The sequence below is a fragment of the Rattus rattus genome, chromosome 4, assembly GCF_011064425.1.
Source record: "Rattus rattus isolate New Zealand chromosome 4, Rrattus_CSIRO_v1, whole genome shotgun sequence".
Classification (NCBI taxonomy): Eukaryota; Metazoa; Chordata; class Mammalia; order Rodentia; family Muridae; genus Rattus; species Rattus rattus.
Genome location: NC_046157.1, coordinates 21,504,848 through 21,513,184, shown reverse-complemented (window position 1 = coordinate 21,513,184; position 8,337 = coordinate 21,504,848). Strand labels below are relative to the sequence as shown.

Genomic DNA, 8,337 nt, shown 5'->3' with positions numbered 1-8,337 from the left:
GTTGTCCCAGCATTTCTATCATGTTTTCCCACTGCGAATGAGTGGGTGCTCCTGTTTCTCCACATGGTTGCCAGCACTGCTATTCTCTGGTATTTCTCTTGTCATCATTTTGACTGGGAGCTCTGTTGTGGCATGGTACTGGTCTTCTTTGCATGTATTATTCTCTTCCTGTGTCCTTTCTTTTACCAGATACATAATCAGATCTTTTGCCCATTTTCACCTTGGGATGTTTGTTTCTTGTCCTTATATCTTAAAAATAGTTTCAAAATTTATTCATGTACATGAGCACTCTATTGCATGTATGTCTGCACTATAGAAGACAGCATCAGATCCCAGATGGTTGTGAGCCACCAAGTGGTTGTTGGGAATTGGATTCAATCGGTGTTCTTAACCACTGAGCCATCTCTCCAGCCCGTTGTCATTTTATCTTATGTCATTGCATATTTTGGGTCACAGTTTCTTCATCATATCAGGTACTTTGGAAATATTCTTCCAGTATGTGGCTTATATTTTTTTCCTCTAAATAGTGTGTGTCTGCCTTAAGGAGGAAGGCTTCTGCATGTATAGTTTTACAGTAACAATAAAAGGAAAATTCACTGGGAATGCTTTATGTGTTGTCCCAGAGGATCGGAGGGAAGTAAGGACCCATTAGAGGTTCATTAAGAGGGCAGATTTAGGTCCTAGGGATGATGCCAGCTATTCTGATTTATTAGAACTTTATTTTTATTATTTATTTATTAATCTTTTTTATTATTTATTAGCAAGGTTGAGAGCTAGAGAGATGCTCATCTCTGGGCTGCACTAATTCTCAATTAAGGGACAGGGCTGGAGAGATGGCTCAGCACTTAAGAGTACTGGCTGCTCTTCCAGAGGACCCAGATTCAATTTCCAGCACCTTGGTGGCTCACAATCATCTTTTAAAACTCCAGTCCCAGGGGATCCTACATTGTCTTCTGGCTTCTGCAGGCACTGCCCACATGGTGCTCAGACATACAGTCAGGGAAAACAATCAACACACATAGAAAATAAATAAATCTTTTTAAAAGAAGAGCAGTTCAGGAATTATGCTCACAGATACATTTCATTGACCTTGCATGGGTTTAAACTCTGTTCAGGAATATAAACACACATGAAACACTCACTTCCCTTATGCAGTGTGTGAGTGTATGTGTGGTAGGTATGTGAGTGTGTGTGCAGGGGATGGGTGGGGGGGTACTTCGATTAGACACAATATTTTACAGATTTTGTGCAAATATTTTCTTAGTACACTACACTCTCAACTTGATTTTCAGTTTGCTTTGAAGATGGTCTCACTCTGTCAACTATGTTGGTCTTAGACTCATTCTGTAGCCCAGACAGGCCTTCAATTTGATATCCTCTTACCTCCAAAGTATAGGAGACCCAGTTCCTATGTTTCTTTTAACTCAGTGTAATCCTACTACTGAACCTGTATTCTGCCCTGTGTTAGATAGGGTTTTGCTGATGTGAACAGATACCATGACCAAGGCAAGTCTTATAAGGACAACAGTTAATTGGGGCTGGCTTACAGGTTCAGATGTTCAGTCCATTATCATCAAGGTATCCAGGCAGGCATGGTGCAGGAGGAGCTGGGAGTTCTATATCTTGTTCTGAAGGCAAACAGGAAAAAACTGACTTCCAGGCAGCTAGAATGAGGGTATCCAAGCCCACTTCCAGTGACACACCTACTTCAACGAGGCTAGACCTCCTAATAGTGTCACCTCCTAATAGTGTATACAGCCAAGCATATACAAATATCACATGCCCCTAGAACAGTAGATTCCATTCTGCTGGTCACCCAAGGGATTCCTTTTCTTGTTTCAAAGAAGTTTACCTGTGTCTGATGAAAGGCTTTGCATCTTCATTTGTGCTGGCTGCTACAGGGATATGAGAACCTTCACTAGCAGAACCCACCCTTGTCTGAGGAGTCTGGCAGCTCCCTACCTTATTTATACACCGAGGGTAGGAATATCTGTTGAGACTGCAACCTGAGCTGAGGTTAGCGCCTCTCTAGGTGTGAGTCATCCAGCCCTTAGGAAGTCACTACCGTGGGAACACGAAGGGGAGGGTGCTTGGGTGTCCTACAAGTCTCCCTGGTCTTCTCTTTCTCTTGCAGTTCAAAGGGAGGAAAGATTCTAGAGATGCAGGGGCACCTACAGGAATCACCTATAATGGGTGTTTATCTCTCATGTCCCCACGTCCCAGCACACATCTCTGTACCAAGAATATTCAGAAAACAAATACCGACAAACACTGCAATAAATAATGCAGTTATGAGTATTTATGGGAACCTCTTTGTTCTGTATTGAAACCATTTCTACCACCATCAAGAATTCTTTGAGACTGCCTTCCACCACAGGCTACAGAGGACCACGTAGCAAGCTTGTGGCTAAAGTGGGGAAATGGACCTAGACATCTGTTTGGGTGTTCTAAATGTCTTCGGGTTCCTGGCTCTGTCATGCAGAATATAGGTCTCAAGTAGGTACCCCCAGAAGCCATGTCTTGGGCAATGATTGGGTATGGCTTCAGGAAGTCATGCTCCCTGAACATGTCCAATGCCACCTCTGCTTCCTCTCCCTCCCCTGCTTTTCACTGTAGCTTTGGCCTGAGCTGAGAACATCTCTGAGGAAGTGGAGTGACTGGGTAGAAAGCAGCTTCCCAAGGTTCTAATAGCTTTCTCCTCGCCAAGCACAAGGAACCTATCAGTGTCTGGCACAGTTAGCCACCATCTCTGTGGCACCCTGCTTGCCCTCACCTCTGATGACATGATGAGAGTCAGAGGGGACTTTTGATTGACTGAGAGATGGCCCTAAACACCGACCCAGAGACGAGAGCAGGGAGGAGGCAGAGACCTAACCCAATCACGTTAAGCCCACCCCCTGCCACTGTTTTAAGATAACACGAACTTTGGCTCATCAGAGATGATGCTGATTCTACACTGCCGAGTTCCCCCTGCTAGAATATGTGTTACTGACTGTGGGAGAGGGTGCTGGGTGGAAAGGGGCTGTCGATTAGGCTCCTAAAGACCATAACCAGTTGGGAGTGTGATTGGGCCAAAATTCTGGTAACTGGCTGAGAGGTGGAACTACTGAGGGATTTTGTATCTGCTTTCAGCGAACCTAGAACAGTCCAATAGTATATTCTGGTGATTCTAGGAAGTAGGACGAGAATGAGAATCTAAATGATCCGCATGGATGCGTTGGGGGGTGAGTAGCAGTAGACTTGGGAGTGTTCTCAAAATGATGTTTCCATCTGATTCTCTTAACGGGAGTTACATTTTCTAGAATGACAAGTGTTGGTCTAGCATGTGCAAGGCCCTGGGTTTGCTCCCCAAGGGGGGAAATTTTGATAGAAGCATATTAAATGTAATTTACCTCATATTTTAATATATTTTAAAGATTTATTTCATTTGTGTGTGTGTGTGTGTATGTGTGTGTCTGTGCAGGCACACTCGTGTGTCTGTGTGTTTGTGTCTGTATATCTGTGTTTATGTATCATAGAAGGAAATGTCAGATCCCTTGGAGTTGAGGTTGCAAGCATTTGTGAGCCGTCTGACATGAGTGCCAGGATCTAAACTCCAGTTTTCCAATAGAGCACTAAATGCCCTTGACCACTGAGCCAACTCTCTACTCCCACCCTGCGCCCCCTGTTGTATTTTGATTGGTGAGCTCGTGGAAATAAAAAACACTTAAAAACGAAGTGACATTTTAAAGAATTCCCCTATACTGTGATAAGTGCATGAATTTTTTTATATGCTCCAACCAAGGAACCACCAGGGACATTTTCAAATAAATAACAACAAAAAAAAAAAAGTACGTTTGTAAAATACAGGGGGCACCCCTGATTCCAGTAGCTCTCATCCGATAAAGGGTGTTCCTAAAATAAGGGTGCAGAGTCACTGGTGGGGAGTGATGACCCATTGACCCAGCAGAAACCCATGGGTTGGAGCAGCCCTGGACCAAACGAAGGTAACTGGCTTTTCAGATCTGTCTGGGAAGAACCACCATGAGCTCTGTTCACAGAATGAGGACCTTTGTGAAAAGGTCAGAGAATTGGAAAATACTCAGAAGGAAATGGGAGCGCAATAAGGAAGACTAATTAAACCTGTGGTGTACCAGGTAAAGGACCTGCAAGTTTTACTCCTTTGCTGCAAACTCTCCTTTGTGCTCCATGGCCATGCAGCAAGGAATTCATAGCCTTGCATTCCACAGGCCAGAAGTCAGACTCCAGGATATCCAATGATTTGTCCAGACTCCAGCAGTCAAGCCAGGCTTCCATGGAGGACCACCAGGGGACCACCACCCCAAACCACACCCCTTCCCCTGCTCCGTGTTCTTCAACCAGAAGACAACAACCTTGATAGTTTGTTCAGCCCTTCAGGGGGCCAGAGCTAGCCTCTAAGAGAGCTGGTGAGGTACATTCTATGAGGCTACCTCTGTCTTGAGTTCACCTCACAGACATGGAAATGCCCCATCTAACCCAGCTAGCTAGAGAGGCGGAGCCTGGCAGGGAAAGATCCAAGTACCTGAGGAGTCATATACCCAGATGAGTAAACTCTATGGAAGACCCAGGTTCAGAGAGCACACTTTGCACTCACACATCCTCACACTTCTGCATGTGACCGTCCCTCCTCGCTCAGAAGAACCCCTCCCCTCCTCTTGCCTAGGCAGGGTACACAGAAGTAATAGAAGCATTCTACTGGACCATTAGGATTAGGTGAGTATGATCTGTAGTGCAAACTGGCTTCTAGAAGGATCTATGGAAAGTTCTTTCACAGAGGACTCCTCTGCTCTCTGGTTGGGTGTGAAATGCTGCACAGAGTATAAGGGTTAGCCACAGCTTTTACTCCTGGGACTCTTGGTGCATGGATGTGTCTGTTGTGTTTGTGGAAGGGGCTGTCTTTGGGGTTTTCCTCAGGGCTTTACACTGGCTGCCTGACCAAGGGCACACTTCTAGTCATTCTCGTCAGTGGAAATGCCCACCTACCAGCAGAAGTTATCTGGAACCAAGCACGACACAACCCCTGTCTGTGGTGTCAGTCTCTCTATTCAGTTCCCCTTTCTGTATCTGAGTTCTCCAGTCCTCAGATTTTTTCTCTGTATAAGGACGCCTAGGAGGCCTGGGGAGCGGACAAGGCTCCTTTTACTTTTTTTTTCTTCTTCTTCTTCTATTTTTTACCTTCTACCTTTTTCCTTCAAGTTCCTGTGATCTTCGGGAATGCTACTGTGCTTGTGTGTGGGGTCCCTGAGCGCTGCGGTGGAGAGGCACTGGTGACATGTATGTCGTCAAGACATGTGTAACCTGGTGAGCACGGGAGACAGGAGCTGCAGCTGGGGCAGATGTTCAGAGGTGGGCAGTCAGCTGGAGAGGGAGGTGGGGGAGAGGGCAGAGGGCACCCACTTAAACCTTTTGCTGATCACCCCTTGAGTTTCTGACCGTTCACATCAGATGTGGGGCATTACAGAAATGAGTCTCCACCATCCAGCTATGTGCTGTCATGGAGCCAAGAGACAGGACAGGCAGGAAATAGAAGCTGTCACTTACCAAATAGTTGGGAGCTGCTCTTGGTTTTGGGGTGCTGGGAGTTTCCAGCAGTTCTGCTACAGAAAGAGTTTTTGGTGGACTCTGGCAATCCCGGAGCTTCTATACCGGGACACTGTGGAAGAGGAAAATTCTCGCAGCTCTCTCTGTAGTGGCCTCTGATTGCCTGTGTGACTTTTCCGTGATAGGTCCAGAAATTCTTTCTCGTCTTCCTTCCCATCCAACTGCCTCATCTCAACATTATGAACAACTCATTTGGGGGAGGGGGGGAATGCTCTTAGGTCAAAAAGGAGCGCAGGCCGTGGTTTGATGTGTTCCTCATGCTGTGTACACATTTGCATTTGCAAATAGGCTCAAAATATTGCTTCCATTAATAGCAATGTAAGCTTCTGGAGAGAGAGGCGAAAAACAACTTTTAGCCAAGGGAACTTCCCACTCCTCAAATTATCATAATTAAGGAGTTGGCCTGTTCTCCTTAGATGGAACTTTGATCTCAGGACTAAAATGAGTATGTGTCGGTGTCCATGCTCAGATCTGGTGGCTCCGTGCTGCATCTGTTGCTGCTGCTGCTGCTGCTGCTGCTGCTGCTGCTGCTGCTGCTTCTGCTGCATACACTGTGGGTGGGACTCGATAAGGCTCAAGTGAAATCTGTATGGACTATCAGCTCATTTATGCACTTAGCATATGTTTGCTGGCTTCTTAATATGCCCTAGGTAGAAGGGCATATATCAAAGGCATGCAGGCAAATTATATTCCTGCAGCTTCTAATGGGGAAGATAATAATGACAGGGACGCGGCCCTTGGGTAAGGAAGACATGGTTCTGGGTGGCTACTGACTGAAACTGTGTCTACTGATTCCGCTTCTGTTATCACCGCTGGGTGGAGAAGAGGGTCTTTTATCATGTGAATTTGATGGGGATACATGGGGAGAGGGGAAAATCGTGAAAGGTAAACTGTTAAAATACACCAGACTCTTCAATAGAAGAATCAAAAGCTTTGAGGCCACCCAGTTTCAAGATGAGGTGGAAGTGGGAGTGAAGGGGAGGGATCTCTGAGGCAAAATTGCAACTGAAAACACAGGAGTATGAAAAATGTCTGATGCAGGCCTGCAGGAGATGGGAGGCTCCCAGAAAGACTTCCACAACCCCGGCAAGTGTTGGCCAGTCACACTGGGCCAGGGACAGTATTAGGGGAAGTGAGAAGAAGGATAGGACCACAGCCTTCTCTCGGCTCTCTTTGTTTCTGAATGGCATGTTGGGTACCCTTAGAATGAGGCTGGGAAAGAGATGCCATTTCAACATGAGAAGAGGAAGACAAAGTATGCTTGGAGTGCATCATATCTCCCTGCCAAGGTCTTAAGACCTGAATCACTCCGAGTGTCCCTTCCGGTCCTTATCTGTCACACCATATGATTCCCTTCTGAGTCTCACGTTCTGTTTAGATACATTAACGTGAAGATAATTCCCCAGAGCTAACAGCGGATTCTTTTGTTTTTCTCTTCCACACAGCACTTGTCTCCTATGGGGGCTTTCAAAAGTGGCCTTGGTCCAAGGGATGAGTAATAGGGACTCCCAAAACTGGAGATCATCATGGTGCACGGGAAAGAGAGAAAGGGGCTGTTCCACAGATTATGCCCTGACAACGTCGTCGGTTTTTCTGTGTGACCATGGTTTTAGTTCTGAGACAGAGAGAAAGGGGGCTCCCCTGGGTCCCAGGATAAGCAGTTTCCTTTGGGTGAATCTTGTGGCCCTTCTTCCCAGAAGGTAGAGCTCTTGAGTGGCAGGGCAGAGATCTAGGGAGATACCTGTGTCATGAGTTCACCTTTGGGTACTTTTTGGTAAAAAGGGAAAACTGGCTTTGAAAAACCATTAATACTTTAAAAGGGGAATAATCTTCCACTCAAACAAGCCTGATTATAGATACTGCTAAGAGAACTGAGTATCTGTCTTACAACCTAAGTCTACTGTTAGGGGCCAGGAAAGCTAAATGATGTTGCCATGTTCCTGCCAGGTCAGGGAGGGGAAGCCACCTACATTTTAGTAGTTTAGTTATCTCAGAAGGGAGTGAAAGCATAACCTTTTGCTACTCGTGAATCCGCTAATGCTCCTAATGTGTGGGCGTACTCTGCTCCCGAAGGAGTGCAGAAAACAATGGCTAAAGAAAAGAAAACAGAATGCAGGCAAGAAGAGAGACCAAAGGGGATTTGCTCCAACGGGATATGAGAATGGCAGGGATGACTTAGCCTAGGGTAGGAGACACGGCTGGGGTTGGGGTGGGGTGGGGCTAGAAGAAGCAGACCTCAGACTGAGTGACAATTGGCCAAAGCCAACTGTCTCCATCTCCGGGGCCTGCCAGACACCAGGAAGTGTTTGAGTCTCAGTGAGCACCCTGTGTCCTCAGCTCCTCCCAAAGGCCCCCATTGCTCCTCCTCCGGTTTCCTTCCCTCCTCATTCGGGTTCCTGAGCCTTTTAGTACTGACCTCATGGGTCATCCTGAAAGCAGCGCTCACTCTTGCCAGGTCATGGATGGGCTATCATCATATGCTTTTCTGCATTGGTTTTTGTGGCTGTTGTCTGTTTGTCTTTCCCTTCTGAGACATTAACCCCAAACTTCCAATTTATTGAACCAGATGTGAATTCCTTATCTGACTTTCCAGCCTTGATAAGCTCCCCTGTGCTATTTACAGAATCGGATTTCCCGTTATTCAACTAGTCTCTCCCCTAGTCCAGTCAGCTAAATAAATAAATAAATAAATAAATAAATAACCAAATAACCAAA

General features: G+C 46.1%; 1 protein-coding gene across 1 annotated transcript in view; it reads left to right on the top strand.

The window, feature by feature from the left end:
- The first annotated feature begins 334 nt into the window (after window positions 1-334).
- Cd86 (CD86 molecule) overlaps window positions 335-8,337 on the top strand; it is a 43,325-nt gene continuing 35,322 nt past the window's right edge. Inside the window, exon 1 of the mRNA XM_032900176.1 lies at window positions 335-339. The gene's annotated coding sequence lies outside the window, so the exon portion shown is untranslated. The remainder of the gene's footprint in view (window positions 340-8,337) is intronic.